This window comes from Pongo abelii, chromosome 19, assembly GCF_028885655.2.
Source record: "Pongo abelii isolate AG06213 chromosome 19, NHGRI_mPonAbe1-v2.0_pri, whole genome shotgun sequence".
NCBI classification, from domain to species: domain Eukaryota; kingdom Metazoa; phylum Chordata; class Mammalia; order Primates; family Hominidae; genus Pongo; species Pongo abelii.
The window spans coordinates 95036979-95058019 of record NC_072004.2 but is presented as its reverse complement, the minus strand read 5'-3'; the positions used below and the strand labels follow the sequence as shown (position 1 = coordinate 95058019).

The window sequence follows — 21041 nt, the reverse complement described above, 5'->3', positions numbered from 1 at the left end:
ATCTGACAGCAGAGAACCGAGAGGCCCAATTAGGGTTTTTGAGCTGGAATGCGCCATTTCAAATCCGGTGGCAGGGGAAAGTTCAGTCAACCAGGCAGCTGCCTTGCTCGTAGACATGGCATTTATCTGGTGGTTAGCTGTAGGGCTGTTTAGCTGTATGCTTGGAATTGTATAACACGATTCCCACCGGCCAAGACAGATCAATGACCCAGGCAGGCTGGAGGGCCAGAAATTAAAAGCTTGACACTCATAAGCGGGCAGCAGCCACTGTCTTGGCCACCGTCTCTGCTGCCCTGCAGCGGGGGCAGCCAGCAGCCCAGACCCCCTAGTACCGAAAAGCTCCAAATCCATACCCCTCCCTTCCTGGCCTCCGGGTCTTCCAGGCCCCTACCAAACCCCAGATTCCATGATGTGCTTTTCACCTCACACAGAAAAGCAGGACAGTCAGGTGCGAGGAGGAGGCTAATTGTTCCAGAAGCAGCCTTCAGGAGCAAAAGCAACATGGAGACGGGTTTGGATCTGTTTGTGTGTAGATTGGAAATGTCCTTCGATGGTGCAGGCTGGTTTCTCCAGCCTGGGTGCTGCACCAGAATGTCTTTTGTTTTGGAAATGATTACTCAGCCTCCTGCCTAAACCTGTTTGGGACCGTCCAGACCTTCTTGCCCACTTCTGGTGTTGTGTGCCAGTGGTGGGCTGACCCCAGCAATAGATCTCTCCTGCCTTTCCAGAGGGTCCCCACTCCACTGTGTCCTCAGCCTCTGCTCTCCTGCTCCCTCTGCACCAAGGATAGAGACCCTCCCAGAACTCACACCAGGCCCCTTACCCTAGATGCTGGGGGAGGCTGGGACTGGGGACAGGAGCTACCTGATCTTTTGATTTTAGGGAAATCCTAAGCTGACCTTCCACAGTCCTTCATCTCCAGCCAGGCACAGGTGGAAATGTTTAAATGGGTTGGGTTGGCCAGTCTGGACTAACAGCACGGAGTGGGCCCGATCGCTTCCTTTCCAGTGGCCCCCCGGGAAGTCAGGGCACCTGGGCCTAGTAAGGGGGTTTGGGGCGTGTGGGCAACTCAAAGGGATGGCATGGCATGGCATGCGGGGTGGGGTGGCATTCGTCCCTGATGCTTGGTGACCACGTCCCATTGCTGGGGATCCCTGGGCCTGGCAGAGAAAAATGGCCCCCAGGGACAGCGAGGCACAAGGGCAGGGGTCCTGTTAAGGGTCACCTGGGCTGATCCGCCCCCAAGATAGCCTGGAGGTGGGGAGGGGCAGCAGGCTTGGGGCTGCCCTTGAAGGGACCAGGGCAGAACTGGGTTCTGGGATCTCCCGTGTGTACCCCACCTCTTCTGTGCCCCTGCCCCGAGGAGTTGGCGCTGAAGGCCGCAGGGTGCTGACCGCCGAAGCCCACCCGGTCATGGCTCTCCCCGCTCCGCCGCCCTCCCCGGCCGCGCGACAGCCAGAGCCCCCTCCCATGCCGCGCGCTCCGCGCTCCGCCCGAGCTGCCACCGCCGCCCGCGCCGCCGCCGCCGCGTGCTCCTGCTGCCGCCTCGCTCCAGCCGAGCGAGCCAGAGGAACGAGAGAGAGAGAGAGAGAGAGAGAGAGAGAGAGAGAGAGAGAGAGAGAGAGAGAGAGAGAGAGAGAGAGAAGGAGGGCGGAGAGAGGAGGGAGGAGAGAGAGGGAGAGAGAGAGAGAGGAGGCGAGGGAAGAGCGAGCGCGGGGCTGCTCCGAAGCCAGCAGAACCTCCTCGGACAGCGGCCCCAGCCGGGCCCCAGCAGCTCGCGTGGTCGGAGGAGAAGCAGCTGCCACAGCTGCCGCCGGAGCCCGGCCTCGCGCGCCCCTTGCCGCCGGCTCGCCGGTGCCTGTGCGGCCCCAGGACGCCGCTGCCCGCTCGGCGGCCGGGATGCAGCCGGGGCATGGCCGCCGGCCCCCAGTCACCTGCCGCGGGGAGCGCTGAGCCCGTGAGTAGCCCGGTCCTCGTCGCCCGCCTCGCCCTGCGGCGGTCATTCCCATCGGGCTGAGCTGGGGGAGGGGGGCATGGCCGCGGAGGGGCGCATGGGACCCCGCAGTGGGAGGCGGGCTGCGGAGCGCGGCCGGGGCTGACCCGAGGGCGCGTGGGGTGGGGTGGCGCCCTCGGGGTCAGGGGTCCCTGCGCGGGGTCGGAGTCCCTGGGTCCCTCCGGGGCTGGGGTCCGGACGCTCTGTCCGGCCGTGGGCCAGAGGGGCGATTTTGTGAATGGGAAGGCCCGGGGGTCGGCTCCATGGAGACGCCGGGGAGTCCCGCGCGCTGCGTGGCGGTGGCAGTGGCGGTGGCGGTGGTGGTGGCTGTGGCGGCGGCGGCGGCGGCACAATGCCCGGCGCGGGGAACTCCCCGGCGGGGGGAGGCAGAGGCGCGCGGAGATCCCGGCCCCGCGGGGCGCGTCCGAGGAGGCAGCCGGAGCCCGCGCGGGTGGGAGAGAGGCTGGCGACCCGGCGGTGGTGCAACGTGCGTCTGTCGCGGCACCCAGGCCCCGAGAGAGCCCTGCCGGGGTCCTCTGAAAGGAGGGTCGCTGAGAGGTTGATGACCCAAAGGAGTTGTGGGGAGGAAGGGGCTGCCCCAGCTCCCCAAATAGGAGCGGGGCCCGCAGCACCGCGGTGTGAGCGGGGGCCGAGCAGCGAGGGGCGAGCAGCGCGTAGGGCCCTACAGGGGGCGGGCTGGGGGCGCTCCGGGCTGAGTCCCCAAGCACGATAGGAAGGCTCGAGCGGGAGCAGAGGCTGCCTCTCTGAAGCCTCGGCCACCCCCAGGGCCTCGAGCAGCGCGGCCGGGCTGGGGAAGCCGGGCACGCCCCTGGCCTAAACTTTCTGCCCTGGTGGCCCCGGGCGGTGGTGGGGCTCGCCTGGGGCGTCTGGGGCTTGCACCCTCGGGAAGGTGGTCTTCTGTGGCGTCTCGGGGTGGCGCGAGGCCAGTGGTCATTTTGGTGCTGTGGGTTGCAGCCTCCCTCCCCCGGACGCGGAGCCTCCCCTGGCGCGCAGCCCTGCACTGTCGGTGCGGGGACCGAGACGCGGCGCCCCGCGTGGAGGGGCATTGGGAACCTGTCGGGTCCCCAAGCGGCCCTGGGATCCCTGGTCTCACGTGGGGTGGGGGCGGGATGTTCCCGGAGTCCACTGGCGGGGGCGGGGGCCCAGCAAAGTGGGGAGAAACTCCTGGACAACAGAGCTGCCTCCCCCTCCCCTTTCCGTTCCAGCTTTAGCGAGGGACCTGGTTTATTTAATGATCACTTTTAAAAAGGACTCCCGCGGAGCCGCTAGTCCCGACGCGCGAGACACACCGCGGTGGAGGCTAAGGACAGAGACCCAAGGGATCCATCCCTGGGTTTAGGTCCCCCTTCCTGCCCCAGCTCGAAGAGAAGTCGCTTCTCGGGCGCGCAGGTTACTAATTTCCTGCTCAAAACGCAGGCTGGACTCGGGGACGCCTTGGGCACGCACCCGGGCGCCCCGGGCACTTAGCGTGGAGCAGGTAGGAGGCTAATGGAGTGGGGTCGCCCGTAATGAGGTCTTTCAGCCGGAAGCCGGCTTCGGTTTTACTGGTCTGCAAAAAATAATGGAAAAAAAAAAAGTATAAACATTGCGGCAGAACCTGCTCATTAAGTGTGCATCGCGGATTCGGGACGGATGTCTTAATTAGGCTGCGTTGTTCACGGGGATATTACACTAATTAAAACCAGACCCTCCAGGTGAGCGAAAATTGTGAAGGGAGAGAGGGAGAAAAGTTGTCGAGAAGGCGCTGCCTGATGAAAGCCGGGTATGGGCCTCTTACAGGGGCGCCCCAGGTCACTGAGCGCTGGCGGGGTGGGGGCGTGGGGGCGGCATGGCGGGGGCGGAGGAGGGGAGCCTTCTTAGAACCATCCCGGCGCGCCTTCCTTCTCCGCCTCCTGCGGGCGAGGAGCTCCCTTTGGCCGAGGACAGAGGCTGGCCCCCCCCGCCCCTCCCCCAGGACTGGAGGCCTTTCTGCGTGGGCGCCTCGCTCACCGCACACTCCTGGAAGCAACGCTTAACCCCTCATTTCCTGGCTGACAGCTTCTGGGACGGCAAGGCTGTCCCCAGGAGGGAGACAGAGCGGGTGATGTGGGGACCCCTGAAGGGGTTAAGGAGCAGAAGCACGGTTGAAGGGACGCACCCAAGCCGAGACAGCCTGGGCCTGGCGAGGTGGCTGCGTGCGTGCGGCAGGGGTTGCCACTGGTGTTGGGCTGTTTGCGCTTGCACGGCTGGGGTTTTCTGGCGTGAGTTGTCCATTTCTAGCAGCTATTCACCCCCCTCCCCCAAAAGAAAAAAGGGAACCTGGGTGATTGCTTTGATCCACCTTCCTCAGGGGCCTGGGGCCTAGAGAGACCTGTGCCCACCCCGGGGACCTCGGGTCGCCTCTGGTTGCCAGGAGGAGCCAGGAGTCCAGGGAAGTCCCTAGGCTCCGCCCCTTACTCGGATGGGCCTTTGCTGCAAATGCTCCGCACCCAGTGACCTCGGTGGGGAGCCGCAGCGGGGCTAGGAGTATTCACTGCCCTTCCGCAGGGACCAGAGGCGGATGTTGAAGGAAGGTGGCGGCATAGGCGGCCCCTGCCTCTGAGTGGCTCTGCAGGCACTCAGAGGGCGCCAGCACCAAGGACAGGGCCAGTGCCTCCACAGCCTGCCCTCCTCGCCCTCCCTCCTCTGACACGGTCCCAGGGCCGCTGGAGGCTCTGCGGGCCCCGCCCTCAGGCTGCTGAGGACATGGGGAGGGCTCCCGAGGCTCATTCAAGAGCCAGAAAAGCGCAGGGCCTGCGAAGAGGTAATTACAGCAAGGAGGCCTCCTGGGTACCATTCCAGAGTGGGCCTTCTGTCCTGCGCCTGTCACTTACTCAACTTAGAGCGTGGCTGATGGTGCATCGGTGAAATGGAGAGATTATCGGGCTCTTTGGTGTCTGGGGATGAACTAAGCGCTGTAGTGGCCAGAGAAAATGCCATCTTCCCTGGCTGGTTCAGCCCTGCTGCCTCTCCCCTGCAGCCTTCTTTGACACCTCTCTCCCAGCCACATTCAGCCCTGGCCTAAGGCGCCTTCATACTGATGTGTGGCTGTTGGAGGTGCCTTGCTGCTGAGGGTGGTGGCCCTGCTTGCTTTATCTGCCCCCTCCCCCATATACGCAGATGGTAGTCTGCCCCATGGTGCCTGTGCAATTCGGAAGGAAAGAATGCATAAGTCACGCTCCTATCCCACCCAGAAGTGCCAGAGTGGTGGTGGTGGGGGGGGCAGTAACGAGAGGAAAACATGTCAGTGGGCCAGAGCCACAGTGCTGAATTCGAACCTGCAATATTATTTTTCAGCCCTTGCAGGGTGGGGCTTCCCTCCTCCAGCCCAGCCCAGCCCAGCCCAGAGCCTGCAAGTTTTGGTCGGTTGTCTCCCTGTGTTTATTTATTTCCACACTCCTGCTTGATACTCTGTTATAAAGACAAATGGAACCTGACACACAGCTGACATTTGGTGAGGAATTTTTTATTTTTAAACAAGTGAAGGGGAAAAAGCCATCTTGAAACTTTCTCCCCCTTCAACAGAGACCCGTTTCCTCGGGAACCTACCATTCCCTAAATCCCTGCCTGCCACAGGCCCCTGCTCCTGGCACAAGGCACCGGCTGTATAAACACATCCCATTTGTACCTCCACCCTTTGATAAGCTGCAGCATCTCTCCACGCTCTTTCATGAAGCAGCGCGGTATTTTCACAGGCCCATGAAACATTCAGGCAGCTTCAACATCTTACTTTCTGCTGCCTCTCTGAAGCAGGCTGCTCCCTGAGCCATCCCTGTCCTCTATAACATCCTGGGTCTATCTCCCTCTCTCCCTGTCTGTCTATCTCTTCCTCTCCCCACTCTTTTTTTCTCCTGTGCTTTCTGAGTGGCGCGGATGCTTAGTGTGTGATTGCCTCCTTGTGTGACCTGTGAGGGTTGAGGACGGCTATTGGTTAACAGTTGCATGGTGGCCATGCAAGGAGCATTGCATACATACATATGCTGTGCATACACAGCGGGCCTGTTCTGAGTTGGGGACCCACAGGCAGACGAGTCACCGCCCTTCAAGAAATACCACGTGACACAGACTGATTTGGTGTATAAAATAGACATTTTTAAGTGCAATGCACTTAGTAAATTAGTTTGCTATCACAGTTTCTCCAACACATAGACTGACACCAAAACACGCCTTAGGGGGAGACTGGAATAACGAAGAGTATAAAGTCTGTTATTTATTTGTAGCTGGGGGCGAGCTCACAGTCTATCAGTTGCATTTTGAAAAGTGTGACCAGGGGCTAGGTGGAAGGAGCCGTTCTGGATGCATCTTGCTTGGGTACCACGGGAGTCCCCCTCTTGGCCTGGGTACCATGGGAGTCCCCCTCTTGGCCTGGGAAAGGACCATCCACCATCTTTAATTTAGGGGCCTAGGGATGTGCTCCACTGTGTGATAGGACTCATACAGAAATGACAAGTGCTAGGTGGACAAGTATGTTTTCTCCCAAAGCAAAGGCCAACTCTCGGGCGCAGGGAGCTTGGTGTCATCAGGCCTCTGATCCTGGCCCTTACCTGTAAGACACGTGAGGGCCTTGACTGTTCTGGCCAGATGTCCTTCTGGTTTCTTCCTGGTGTCTAGACAGACCAGCAGCTAGAGGTAGTCTCCTTGCCTCTCCTCTCCCTCGTCACTGCTGCTGCCCCTGCCAACTGTCTGCACTCGAAACATTGACAAGACTGTGGCATCGAAGGCTCTGCAGTCAGGGGAAAGGGGGGCAGAAGAACAAGGGATGGGGCGCTCTCCTCTGTTCCTCTTGTGGGTAGAGAAAGCTGCGGCTTGGGGAAGCTTTTTAGAAGTGAAAATCAGTCTTCCCTTGGATCCGTCTCCACTCCTTCTGTGTAGGTTGGGGCCAGGTCTTGCGGGTTCCGTCTGAGAGGTGGGTTGTAACTTGCTGGCGTCAACTTGAGTTGGGCGTCCTCAGCCTCTGTGGTTTCCACTTAGGACCAAGAGCCAAGCACTTGCTACTGCAAGTTTTCTTTTAAGGTTTAATTATTTGTGCTCAGAACATATTCCCAGCAGAAAAAAGAAAGAGGAAGAATATATATATTTTTAGCAGGAGTTTACTTGCTTATTGCTTTGGTTAGCGGCTGTGCTGAGAGCTTTCTCCCAAGATTCCAGAAGAACAGAGGCCTAGGCAGAGCAACCGCTCTGTACCTGGCCATGTCCCTGCTGGACCCACCGCTGGTCATCAGCTCCGTATGCACAGGTCTCTGCTTGGCTGGCTGCTCCATATTTGGGGAGGTGAGCCCACCCTTCTTTGAGTGCTGGGCTGTGAGTGGAAGCCAGCTGGCGAGGAAGGTGGCCGGGTATGTCTATTTTAGCCCTTTTAGAAAATAATCCCATTTGCAGGCGAGGAAACTGCCTGAGCACAGAAAGCTGCCACCAGCCAACCCCCGAACAGTTTCAAGTCCTTGTTTGGGGGCCCGGTTGAGATCATAACATGTATCTTTTGTGCTAGAGAGGAGAATCCTGTGTGTCTTTATTTCTCCAAGGCATCTTGTCTTGCTTCAAACTTCTCCCTCCATCAAAACAAACAAACAAAGGTAACCCGGACCTCCAGATCAGATTCTCTTCTGCAGGGCCACCAATACAGTAGTGGAGGCAGTGCACCACGCAAACCAAGGGCACATTCAGAGTTCTGCCCGTGAGCAGCCTGAACACCATGGACTGCGGTCCTTCTCATCCACGTCTCCTTGTCTATGACACCAGGTGAGACCCAGGGACGAAGATGGCAGGAATGGTGGTCCCCGGAGTCCAGGTGCTTCTCCTGCCCTCGCTCTCATCCTGCAGTTCACATCCTTGGACACCAAGCAAATGCCGATTCCTGGGCCAGGCTCGTGTCTCCGGATCGTTTGCTTTTAAGCAACAGTCATGAGAACATGGAGGAGCAGGCTATCCTCAGCAATGAGATTTTTGATGGAAAAATGGGAACCTCTTTTGGAGCCAAAGGACATAGGGTTTCCTTGTATTAGGAAGGTCCACAATTTGGAGAAAGATTTAAAGCAAATACAAACACCCTGGTACCTTTAGAAATCATTTCTCACTAAACTTTCATAGCTCCAAACTCTTAATGCAAATTAGAGGTTTCTCTCCTGGATTACATCAAAAAAAACTCCTATTTTTCTGGAACTTTTGAGGGCTGGGGGCTGGCTGAAGCTCCAGGGTCTGTTCCTAAGAGCTTCTGGGCACCTTGGAATCAAGCACCTGCGGGTGACCTCTTCTTCCTCACCCCACCCCAGCCCACCCCACTTTTTAAAAAGCAATGGTAAGAAGGGCTTTTTAGCTTTTTGTTTTCAGCAGCGAGGTATGAGTATGACTTTTTAATGCGTCACATGGGAGAGCCACACACACCGGTATGTCCCGACTTTACCCGTCACCTTGAGATCCGAGCAAAAAAAGGAAACCCAGAATATGCTTTAAGCTGGTTCCGTGCACAGGCTCCTGATGGGCTCTGCAAAGCCTAATGACTTGGTGTTGACACCTGCCCTTCAACCTGGAGGTGTGGCTGAGTCTTCACCCAGTTAGTTTCCTTATTCATGGGAGGTTCTGAGGTTGTACATCTTGGCAGCTCACCACTCCCATCAGCTGATTCTTATGAGAGTCACCCTTTGCCCCCAGGGCACACACAGTTACATGCACATTGAAATGGAATTGACTTCTGAGCAAGGCGGTATGTCAGTTACCTTTCATGGGACCTTAAAGCCCATCAGGGCCGGCCGCACAACCTGTGGGTGTGGTGAGTGGACTCGGCCTGCACCTGCTGGCTGGTGGGAGGGCTCTGTGCCGGGACAGCCTGAGGCCAGAGCTGACTTCTGATGGTGGCAGGGTTGCCTGCAGCATACCGCTGGGGAGGGCGTGCACCCTTCCCAGCCTTGTCACCCAGGGCAGGCTCTGGAACCTCAGTTTACCCAGCTGAGAAGCAGGGCTGCTGCGTGGATCAGGCGATCTAGGTAAAGCCGCTGACATGGTGAGTGGGACCCTTCCCTGGGGCTATCCACCTAGTAGAGGAACGAGCATGTTGCTAGGGTTAGGAAGGGTCAGGGTTAAGGAATGGATTCCGAACTGTTCCCTGTGGGTATAATTATGATGCTGCCTTAAGAGAGCTCTGCTTTAAAAGATAAACTTGCAGATGCAAGGATGGACTTGCAGATGTAAGGATGGAAACAACCCTTAGCATGTCTCTATAGAGAGGTTAGGGTCTGAGGGGACCCTCACTCCCTTGGGTGGCCTGGAAGGGCTCCCTGGAGCAGCCCCCAGCAGCTCAAGTCCTTAGGAACACCCTGAAGCCAGGCAGAAGGAAGTGAGGTCCTGTCTGTGGGGCCATGGACTCGGTTGTTACCCTGGTCAGGCCATCCAGGGGATAATGGGGCTCCTGCCTGTGCTGTGTCCCCTCAATGGGCCCACTGTGCTCTCCCCAATACCTCCACTGCTAGCGGGGTGTCAGGAGTACCACAAGGAAGCCAGGGCAGGGTGGCTCACGCCCGTAATCCCAGCACTTTGGGAGGCTGAGGCAGGGAATCACCTGAGGTCAGGAGCTCAAGACCAGCCTGGTCAACATGGTGAAACCCCGTCTATACTAAAAGTACAAGAAATTAGCTGGGTATGATGGTGCACACCTATAATCCCAGCTACTCAGGAGGCTGAGGCAGGAGAATCACTTGAATCTGGGAAGTGGAGGTTGCAGTGAGCCAAGATCACACCACTGCACTCCAGTCTGGGCAACAGAGCAAGACTCTGTCTCGGAAAAAAAAAAAAAACAAAAAACAAAGAGTACCACAAGGAGAGAGGGGGGCACTGCAGCAGGTCCTCTTGCTTTTGCAAAGGGAGTGGCATTGGATCATCAGAGATGAGGCTCCAGAACCATGCCAGCTGGATTTTCCACGAGGGAGAGGAAAGGAAGGAGGATCATGGCCTCCCTCCCCCAGCCCTTCCCGGGCTCCTCTAAGCCTATAGTTTGCTGCCACATCGCTTACCGCGCAGGCTGAGGGATTCCAGCCCACCCCTGCCTTCCGTGTGGATACGTTTTTGGATCTCAGTTCTCAACCCATGAAAAACCGAAGCACAGCTTTGCAAAGCCCATTAGAAAAAAAACCAGTGTGTGCTTTTATTCTTTCTGGAATATTGACTATCATTGATGTGATGCCATTAGGCACAGCTGGGGGCCCCACGGCAGGGACAGGTGAAGTGGAACTAGAGACCCAAGGGGTTTCTTCCACAGGCTCCTTGTAGACCTGGGACGGGGCATGTGATTCACTGGCCTCCCTGGCTGCATGCCCCCAGCTGCTGGGGAGAAGGCCGACAGTGGTTGATTGTGTTCCTCGCAGGGGTGCTATCCAAGGGTACATTATTCAAGTATTTTGGAATCTTAGCAGAAAAGAGAAGAAATTTAAGGTGAGAATTACTGTTGTCAGTGGCGTAACATTATAATCAACACTCCCAGACAGCCAACGCTGTGTCGAGCTTTATCGTCCAGAAGTCTGTTTGATATCTTGACAGCTGGGAACCTTCAGCTGATGGCCAAAGGGCGGGAGGGAGAGCAGGTGGACGATGGCCTGTGTTTGATGGGGGAGCCTATTACCCTTTTCCTCACTATTAAAGCCTTGTGACGTTGTCTGGGACAACTATATGGGACAATTAAAGGCCATCTTCCAGCGGGTACATTTTTCTTTCTCACTGGCAGATCTCGTCCTAGGACAGCTGAGAAGGATACACCTAGAATCTGCATGCTTTTAACTCTATCGGCATCCCCAGGCCACGGACAGGAGACTTTCTGCAGATCTGCCCTTTGTGTTGGAAAATACATCTGCTTGTGTGTGTGCGTCGGCAGCATTGCCATAACCAGCATTCACTTTCCTGACTTGCTCAGGCCGCAGCAGGCAAGATGAGTGTCTCATGGGTACCTCCCCGCCTCTTGGACTTTCAAAATAGAGCCGTCTCTCCAGAACAGACGGGCACAACTAAGGCCAGATCACTGATAACAGTATCAGTATCTACATGCTAAAGACACGGCCCGCCCCTTCCCGTGGGGTTCTTTCCTTGGCAGAAGTCACCAAGGAGATGACTTTGGGAGAAGTAATTTCTCCCTCTTCCGGATATGTTTTGCTCAAAACCTAAGAAGAAAACTCACAAGACCAGACTAGGAAAATTTCAGCCCCCAAGGATAATTTTTTAGAAAGTAATGAGCACTAGAAAATGAGGGCTATAAAGGAAGTCTTTAGGTAATAATCATAACTATAATGTTCACCACTTTGAAGTGCATTAATATATACTAAAATTACAGAAAATATTAAGTCTGCTGCAGGGGAAGGGGGCGTGCTTTGGAGCTTGTGGCTAAACCTCCTGGACCAGCTCTGTTCTCCGGGCCACAGCTGGGGCTATGTGGCCCCTGGCCTGTCCCTGCCCTCACAGAGACACCCGCCCTAAGAGAGGCTCCTGTGCCCCTAGCTGGGGTCCAGTTGCAGACACCGTGAATGCGGGATGGAGAAGCAGTATCCCCCGCGGCGGGCTCCTTTAGGGGCTGTGATGTTTTATAGCCTGGCAAGGGAATGCCAAGACTCCCTGAGGATCTGGCTCACTTTATCAGGGTCCTGCTGCTTGAGAGCAGGAGCCTGGGAGGTGAGGTGTGTAGACGCCCCAGCCGGGGCCTCTGGAGGCTGCAGTCGGGCTGAGGCATTCATTCCTCCGCAGGAGCCCCAGGGCTGGAGCAGCCGGAGCGTGGCCATGGCGGCCGCATGCTTTCTCCTGCCGCCTGGCTCTCTCTGTTCCCCTTCTGACCCCGGAGCCTCTGCCTCTCCTGCGTTCCCCTTCCTCACTCCCCTCCTTCACCTTCAGAGCCAGCGGACTTCTCCAGGCTGCACGCAGGCAAGGGGCTGGCAATTGGAGGTCAAGCAGGCTCAGCTCGGAGCAGCGGGAGGAAAGATTTACGGTTCCTCCCTGCCCTGCTTGGTGGACAATTAAAGCCGCGCACGGTTGGAGGAGAGCAGTGTCGTGACGAGTCAGGATGGTCAGAAGAAATCAGTCACCTCCACTTAGACGGCTGAGCTAGACTGCTTCCCCGGGCCTTCCAGGGGGGAGTCCCCTGGGGTGTGGATTTGAAGGTTCCGGAATGGACTGTTCAAGGGTTTGACATACTCGAGCTCCATCAGAGTCAGAGCCTGAAGACCCTGGGGGTCTCCTCACAAATGGGGCATGTGCTGTAGGGAATTAAGGGAAAATTCTGGATAATGTGTTTAGAGGGCGTTTTGTCTCCGTGGTATCCGGCATCTGCAAGAACCTCAAACCTGAATGTTTGGAAGTCAGGATAGTGGACCTCCCCCCCCCCGCAAGTAGAGCGTGTGCACGCATGTGCTTATGTATGCTTGTGCACATGTATGTGTGCACAGGTATGTGCATATTAGTGCACACATGTGCACATGTGTAGATTGTACATGCATGTGCCTGTGTGTAGAGTGTGCACAAGGCATGCATGTGCATCCTGTATGTGTGCATGTGTGTGCATGTATGTGCACGTGCACAAGTGTGTGTCTGCATTTGTATGTGTACCCACATGTACCTGTGTGAATGCATGAGCATATGTGTGTCGTACATGTGTGTGTCATGTATGGGTACTGGTGCTTGCCTCTTGGACATCACAGGCCCCACTTGTGTCTTTAAACACACACGCCCCTCTGCAAGGCTGCCGGGAGCTGGGCTTCTGAGCATCCGCCAAGCCCTGCGGCCGTCCTTCTTCATTTGTTCTGTGTGTTATTCCAGTACCTTGAAGACTCTGGCAATTTCCTCAAGGAAACTTTGTCTTTGTGGAAATGAGATGCCAGCACTCCTCGGCCCTCCCACTGGCTAATTGATGATATGATCCCGCGTGGGAGACTTGCCATTCCTGGAAACGCTCTTTATTTCGTGGGCCCCCCCGCCCCCTGCCCGCCATCGTCTGATTTCTACGAGCTGCTGCATGTGAGGTACAGGGCCAGGCATTTGCTGTGACTCAGCCCATGTGCCAGGCCTTTCATTAACTTGGATACTACAATTATGTGTGCCAAGAGACTGCGAGGGCCATTTAGGATTTTTCTCCCTTTAAGAAAATATTCCTTTTTCCCCAGCCAGGTAGCCCAGCCCTTTGCCTCTGCAGCTGTGGCCCAAGCACTCCTCAGCTCTCCCGGCACCAACCTGCAACAAACTCTTGTTGGGGGGCTGCGGCTCCGCCATGGTTCTGTCGGAGGTGCTCAGCGGGTGGTCAAGGCAGCCTGCCTTTGGGAGCCGCAGGACATGGCCTGCTGCGGCGGCTTCATGGTCACAGCACGAATAGCAGCATGCGTGCTTTTGTGCCTGTGTGAGCACATGCACACCCCATCGGCACACGCGAGGATGACCTTTGGCACAGAACACCTGCTGCTGTGGCCTGCATAGAGAAGGGCTGACTCCAGGACAGCGGCTCCCATTCGCCTCCGCCAAGGCCAGCTGGACCCTTCAAGGGACCCTGAGAATTTCCGAGTGTGGGCAGTGGGGTTGTGTCGTGCGGGGGTGGAGTTGCACGGGTCTCCTGTGCACCTACACATGCATGCTGGCCAGCATATTAGTATGTTCGCAGGGGTAGACCCTCTTCCCCCACTTAGGAGATGCGTGCGTGGAAACTTGCCCCCATGGGTGTCTTGGGATGAATATTTGGGATCCTGGGGGATCTGGATTGCAGAGTAGCTGGGCACTGTAAGAGTTCCTGTAAATGCTGGGTCTCCTGGGGAGGGGGAGGCATGGAGCACTTCTCACTTCTGTGGGTGGGTGGAAGGTTGGGGAGGGGCCACACTGGCTCAAGGTCACCCCACAGGGAGCAACCTGATCTGAGGACAGACCTGCCTGGGACTCTGTGGAACTGAGAGGAGACACCTGCTTCCCCCTTCAAAGGTCAGGAGATTCTGGGGACACGGGCTGCCTTCCATACGTTACCCACAAAGCTCATTAAAAGCACCATTCAGAGGCCTTGTTATCTCAAAAAGGAAGGCAAGAGTCTAACCCACTAAGCACCAAATAACAACTCAACAACTCAAAAACTTATTTTTTTAAACTTCCTGGAGTTGCCATGGTTACTTGCACGGTCCCTGCGTCTCTGTTGCTCTACGTGCAGCTGCTTGGAGGAGGAATGAAAGCCTCCGAGCTTCACCCCTTGGAAGGGTCTGTTTATGCTCCTCTGTGGAGGAAAAGAGCTGGAGAAGGTAGGGATCTTCCAGGACCACGGGATGTGATTTTCCAACATTGCACTTCTGAGATGCTGGAGACAGAATTTGTCTCCCACGCTAAAATAATTATAGCCAGGAGAACAGAGAATACATCATTCTAAGTTAAGGTCCTTAACAACGAGGAGGGTGTGTGCGCGCATGTGCATGTATGTGTGTGCATGTGCATGAGCGTGTGTGTGCATGTGTGTGCGTGTGCATGTGTGCATGTGCATGGTCGTCTCTGCACTGCCACCACCTTCCTCCTGGAGTGCTCTTTTGTACTGGCCACGTGTGTAAAGGCAGTGGCACCTGAGGCCCCTGCACCTGTTGGTCACCCTCCAGCAGGCAGCGCTTCCTGCTCCTGTGGCTTGTGCCCAGGCAATGCTATTGGAAGGCAGATTTCTGCAGCAGGATTTTGGGGAGAATTGCTAGTGAGGGATGGTGGAAAGAGGGTGGGTCAAGGACGAATAAAGAAGCCAAGACTCCTTCTGACCAGACTCCTCTCTGCTCTTCAGATTGTGGGGTTCCATCCTTCTACCTGCCATGGCTCCATGGGAAGTCCCAGGGCCCAGATGTGGCCCACGCAGTCCAAAAATTAGCTGCAAAGAGGAGAGTCCGTGCTGTGGGCCAGCTGTTTGCCCTAAATGCCCCCTGCCTGGGGTCTGATTGTTTCTCCCCCATGGGATGGACAGAGTGGCAGGTCATTTCCACTTTGAGGGCCCTGCAGCCCAAGTGGCTTTTGGGGGTGTCTGCTCCCTGCTGGCCACGGGGTGAGTCTGTCCTCCCTCCTGGGAAGGCAGGAGCCAACCCCTGCCTATGGGGGGTACTTAGTAGGTGACCGTGGATGCAGAGGCTGAAATCAGGCAGTACCTTCTAAGTGTCGGGCTGTAGTGACAGGTGAGGAGGGCCTTCCCTGCCCTTCTTGTCCAAAGTGGTCTCAACCTCTCCCTCTGTTTCCCACCTGACTAGGGCATCCCCTCCTACTGTCAGGCACGGCAAAGTGCGCCCCAGCGCTGGTGCTGGGCCACAAGGCCACACACAGGATGAAGGCAGAGGGCTCATTCTTGGCCAGGGCTCTTGTTGTTTTCCCTTGTGCCTCCTCTTTCTGCCCTGGGTGGGGGTGGGCAGAAAGCCCTTCTACAAGTCTGTAGGAGGACTGTGTCTGTCTTGCCATCTTACCCGGCCAACCCTCTCTCATTCCCAATGCAAACCGGAGTCCCTGGAGCACAGCTGGGCTGGCAAGACCAGATTCTCCAATTTGAGGCCAGCCTTGCTTTTCCACGGCTGGGATATTTTAGCAGCAAGACAGGAGGTGATCTCAGGCTCCTGTATCGCCTTTTTGGCAAACTCATGAGCTCGCAGTGTGAGGGCAGGTGCTTTCTCCAGGAAGCATTTGGGGTGAATGTGTGTGGCAGCCACGGAGGTCTCCCTCATGAAGTCCTTTCTTACGTGTGGCCAGCAGGAGGGAGGCCGAGGCCAGGGGTGACCCCAGCATTTCTCTTGCAGTCCTAGGAGGGGCGTGGCTCATTAAGTAGATGGTGAAGGCCAATGGGAAGGTTTTGGATCCTTCTATCAACACGGAACATAGCGAAGCCATAGGTTATCATTGGGCGTATCTAAGGCGGTGAGCAAGTGGGACGTACTGACGTAGACAGGCACGCAGAGGACATGAGAAGCATCCACAAAGCCTCCCTCTGGGCCTGAAGTCAGCACCTGCTTCCCATAGCACTTTCTGGGAGCTGTAATCAGCACTGAGAAGGAAGAGCAAAAAATCACAGATCCTGGTGGGCGTCTGCAGCTCCGTCTCCCGTATTGGGCTGTAAGTGCTTCGCGGGCAGGGGCTGCAGCTGATCCATGTCTTCCCAGAGCACCCAGCATGGCTCTCTGCTCATAGTCCATTCTTAATCAACATTTGTTGAATTCTGACAGCTGGCTGGGGGCCAGGGACCTTTGTGGCTCATTAGCTCTGTGGCCTGGCTGGGCCCACGGTGGGTGGCCCTGGTGGGTTTCCGTGCCTTGGTTATTTCTGTCTCTAGAGGCTCCACTGAGAAGGGGTAGGAGGGTGTGCCAGAGGCCCTGGCCCACCCCTGGCTGGTGCTGGGCACTCTCTCTGCCTGCTGATCAGAGAGCCCCAGGTCCTGGGGGCAGAGGGCTGTCAGAGGAACAAGGACCCTGCTGATCTGCAGGAAAGCCACTGTGATTTCTGGCCCAGAGAGGAAATGGGCCGTGGTTCTGCCCTGAGGGTTCAGTTGGGCTCTGCATCAGCCCCAGGAGCTTCCTCCCCTCCTTCCCTGGAAGTGAACCTTGGAGCGTGTGCAATTGTTTCCCAGAACCAGAGTCAGCTGCCAAATAGAGCAGACTGCCTCTGAAAGGGGGGTCTCAGATGTCTCTTTGAGCCACTCCTCTTTCCTGGGCTTGGAGTGAGGAGTAGATAAGAGGGAGGAAAAAGTACCAGGAAGGTTCTGGATTGCTCTAGAAGATGCCAGATAATTCTGGAAGATATCCTGAGGCTCCTCCAGATGTGTGACCCTGGGGCCAGCTGCATCCTTCGGAGCATAATGTACCCCATCCACAGGGGAGTACGCTCATGATTATTGATGCTAATGGAAAACAGAAGTGGAATAGATAATTCAAGATGGCAGATGAATCAATATTATTTATATTTAGCCTGTGAATGCGCTGCATATTGCTCCGCTGGCAGATTGGGCTTCACAATTATGTTTTGCAGAATCCAAGAATCTGCTGCCCATGGGCCAAGGGCTGCCACCTTGCTCTTCCTCTAGGAGGGTTTTTGGAATGCATAGGAGCCCCTCGTGACTTGGCGGCCGGCTTAGAGGGAGGTGCCAGGTCCGTCCTCCCCTCTGCGCGGCTGGCACGCCACTTCCCACAGGTCTCCCCGCTGCTAACACACTCCCTGCAGCAGGGGATTGGTTAAAAGTGTTCAAGAGAGAATGGCCTATTCATACACACGGTGGGTTTTAGGCAGCTGCTTTCCACGGATGTGGAAAGAGATCCACAGTCCATTTTTGTGGAAAAGAAAGATGGCAGAACCGTCTGTGTGATTTAATCCTAAAGCGTGTGGACCTGGTGCACTGTCTCGTCTTCATCTGGTATTCTCAGTGCTTAGCCCAGTGCCTGGCACAAAGCAGGTGCCCAGCGAGCGGGTGCTGACTGAGCATGTTCTTCGCTGGGGCACTGCGGGGCTCAGTGGGAGGATGGAGTTCCTGGGCTGGGGACCCAAGTCTGCTCCAGGGAGCTGCATGTCTGCGTGCCGGTTTCTTTCTGGCAAGCTTGACCTTGCACCTTGGTGGCCCCATTATGGTCAGCCTCGGCACACCTGGAAAGTGGCTCCTTTCTCTCAATACCAATGGCTCTCCAGGCAGGGGTGGGGGTCATTCCTCCTGTTACTCTAAGAGTGGGATGGGGAGCGTCATCCCAGGGAGGGGATCAGCGTCTTCTGATGATGTGTCCTCAGGGCTCCGTTCTTGGTCAGCACTTGTGCCAAATGTGGTCCAGTCTGGTCTCCCCTTTGGGGACCCAGTAAATGCAAACCTTCCGGCCCTCTGTGTGGCACTCACAGGGGATGGAGGATAAGAGGAACCACACGTGAAAACTCAGGAATTCCCAGTGGAGGCTTCTGAGGGTGGCTTCCGGGGCGTGCCGAGGGTGGGGAAGCGCTGAGTGGGTGCTTCCTTGTATATTCAGGGGTGCCCCTGGAAGGCCTTGCAGCTGCCTACACCCCCGGCCCCTGGAGGCCAGAACCTTTGACATCCAAGTTTAAAAAAATGGCCTCTGATTTATAAGGTGCCTTATGTTAGACGTCAGATTGATTTACATTTTTGTATTTAAAAAATTGGCTCTGCTCACACTTCCCTCGAGGAAGAGTGCTATTGGGTCCTGCAGTCCCAGGGGCAGGAACAAGAACCTCAAGGTGCTGGGTTTGTGTGGCTCGAGTCCTCCCTGCGCAGGGGCCGGGCTGCATAGCCGGATTTAGGCCCGGGTGGCCCTTGAGTGGACAGCTTCTGAAGTCAGCATGTGGGAGGCAGAGCCTGGAGGGGGCTGGCTGGTGGTGTGAACAGGAGCATCTGGGGACAGCAAGCCGTTTCCATCTCTTTCCTTGCTATGGCCTGGGTGCCTCCAGAGGGTCAGGGCTGTGTCTTCCACTTCTTGTTTGCCCCTGCTGCCCCGCAGAGTGCCGTTTCCACAGCTCCATATGCAGAATCTTCTAGAAGAAAGACCTTGTTTCTGGACTCACCCCTCAGTCTCAAAAGCTTCCAAGGGTTTTAAAGAACAATCTAGCACTGTCTCAGCTCTTAGCTCTGAGATCCTTCTACTTCCGGTGGAGAAGGTGGGTCAGGAGGACCCACTCTCCCCTCCCTGGCACAGAGTAGGTGCTTAATCAATGTTGTGAGAATGCAGGAGGGACTGTCGCGCTGTCCTGATGAGTCAGACAGAGGCAGGTTCATTTTCCTCAATTGCATGCTTCCTCTGTATCCCCTTGAACCTAAAAACAGCTATCTCAGGAAGAGGGAGGAGACAGAGTTTGACTGATGGATTCCCCAGGTGCCCAAACCCTTTGGTCCAAGTGCCTCCCAACCCAGCAAGTGCCAGCGGGTTTTGGTTTCTGTCCTGGAGCCTGCTGGTGCCATACTCTCTCAATTTCCTCTCCTGGCCCTTGGGAGCAGGGAGAACAGACGTTGGGCCGCCGCAGATGACCAACTGCCCGAGGCCAGGGCCTGAACTGGTGCCCAGTGTGCCCATTGGGTTCCGTCGCTCCCCGACTCCTCTTGTCGTTTTCAAAATCAAGACACAAAAAAGAAAACTAACATTTGTAGGAGCCACAACCACATCACAAAGTTATCTAAAGTGAGCAGGCCACTCTGGTTCTCAGAAATTAGATTATTTTAGAATTTCATTCAATTAAGAAAGGATTCCTCCCTCGGTGTTCCCAGATCTCTGCCCCATTCTCTGGCAGCCCCTTTCTCCACACCCACCCTCCCGTGGCCGATGAGAGATTTTCTGGCGGTGTCAAGGCAATGTGACCTGGTTCTGTAATAAGGAGGAGGCTTATTAGAATTAAGGCCTAACAGCGTTAAAAAAGCAATCTTTGCAAGATTGAGGTCACAGGGGAATTGTAAATTCTCAGCAAAGACCTCATTTAAGGATTGGAATAAAAACTCGGCATGCATGTACAGGCGTGCACACATGACGCGCCCTCCAGAAACAGACTTAGTTTACAAAAAAAGAGCTGGGAGAAGGAGGAAGGATTGGGAGCTGCCAGGGAAGGGCAGGTGGTGTCCGTCCTCGTGGGGTGTGGGGTCTCCTGGGGGTGTCTGTCTGCCAAGAGTGGGCTGTGGACACACATGTTCCTCTCTTAGGGGTTTCTTCTGCACCTGCACCCCTCCCTGGAGCAGCTGCCACCCACCTCTGTCCCCCAAGAGTGGCAAGAGCCCAGTGTGGGCTGCCTTCCCTGACCCCCACCTCCGAGCACTCATGCTTTTCACCCGGTGGTTGCTGCCACTAAGCAGACTGTGGTTTGGGGTCTGCCAGGTCAGGAGTGCAGGGGGCTGTGGATGCAGGGGTGTGGGGTAGTGGGTGTGCCAGGTTCCTTCTGGGCAGGGAGAAGGGGCAGGGGAGCACATGGCTGTGGGATGAAGTCTAAGGTGCTGCTGTCATAGAGAACATTTGGGATGCGCCAGGACTGCTGTACATTTCCCTGTCAAGGGTCCTATGCTGCAGTGCCCAGTCTGAAACAGACAACAGCCTTGGTTTGGGCCTGCCGGGACCACCTTGGGAGTGGCCGTCCCTGGGAGAGTCCTGGTGTCCTGAGCCCGCAGTCCTGGGCTCAACTCAGTGGGAGAGGAGGGAGTGTGTTCACAGAGCAGGTGGGAGTGTGGGGAGAGAACCACTCCCCGCCCGGCCTTCCCAGGGACAGGCAGTCCACGGGGTGTCCTAGAAGGTCCCCATGGATCCAGCTCCAGTTGCCCACAGGGTGACCTGTTCAATAACACTGTATAAATGTGCGTACACATGCACACACTACACACATGCACACCTGTCCACACACATATGCACTCACCACACATGCACACGTGTGCACATACTACACATTCCACACATATCACACACTGCACACACCACATACATGCACACATTTACATATGCACATGTGCACACACCACACACTACACAGGCATGCATGTGTGCACACACAACAATACTCCACACCCCCCACACACATACACCTGCATGTATGCATCCACACACGACAATACTCTACCTCTGCACACACCCACACACATACACATACATGCATGTGTGCACACACTACAATACTCCACACTCCACACACACACACTGTACATACCACATACGTGCACACATTTACACATGCCACACACCACACAGGCACACCCCTCCACATACCCTCCACACATGCACACCCCTCCACACACCCTCCATACGTGCACACATAGCTTTTATTCCATCCTCATCAGGCTCCCAGATAACCTCACACCAGCTTCCTGGACTTGCTCTCAAACCAGCAATCTGTGCACCAACCCTTGCCCCAGGCTCTGTTTTCAGGGGCTCCAAGCAAAGGCGGTGACCCTACAGAGAACACGATACTGTTTGGGGCTGAGTTCCAGAGGGGACAGGAGGACCAAGAGTAAGGAAAGATGGGGATGGGCTGGGGGCTGGGGGTGGCCTCCACCTTCTGCTGGGACCTTCGCCGCTGTGCCTGGCTTTTATCACTTCAGGCTGTGCCTGGAACA

General features: G+C 56.2%; 1 long non-coding RNA gene and 1 pseudogene across 1 annotated transcript in view; both read left to right on the top strand.

Moving 5' to 3' along the window:
- The first annotated feature begins 1869 nt into the window (after positions 1-1869).
- The window catches only part of LOC134760504 (uncharacterized), a 381036-nt gene continuing 361864 nt past the window's right edge, over positions 1870-21041 (top strand). The window contains exon 1 of the long non-coding RNA XR_010138022.1: positions 1870-1957. This is a non-coding gene — a long non-coding RNA (uncharacterized LOC134760504). The remainder of the gene's footprint in view (positions 1958-21041) is intronic.
- Positions 13075-14912, top strand: LOC129051131 (uncharacterized; annotated as a pseudogene).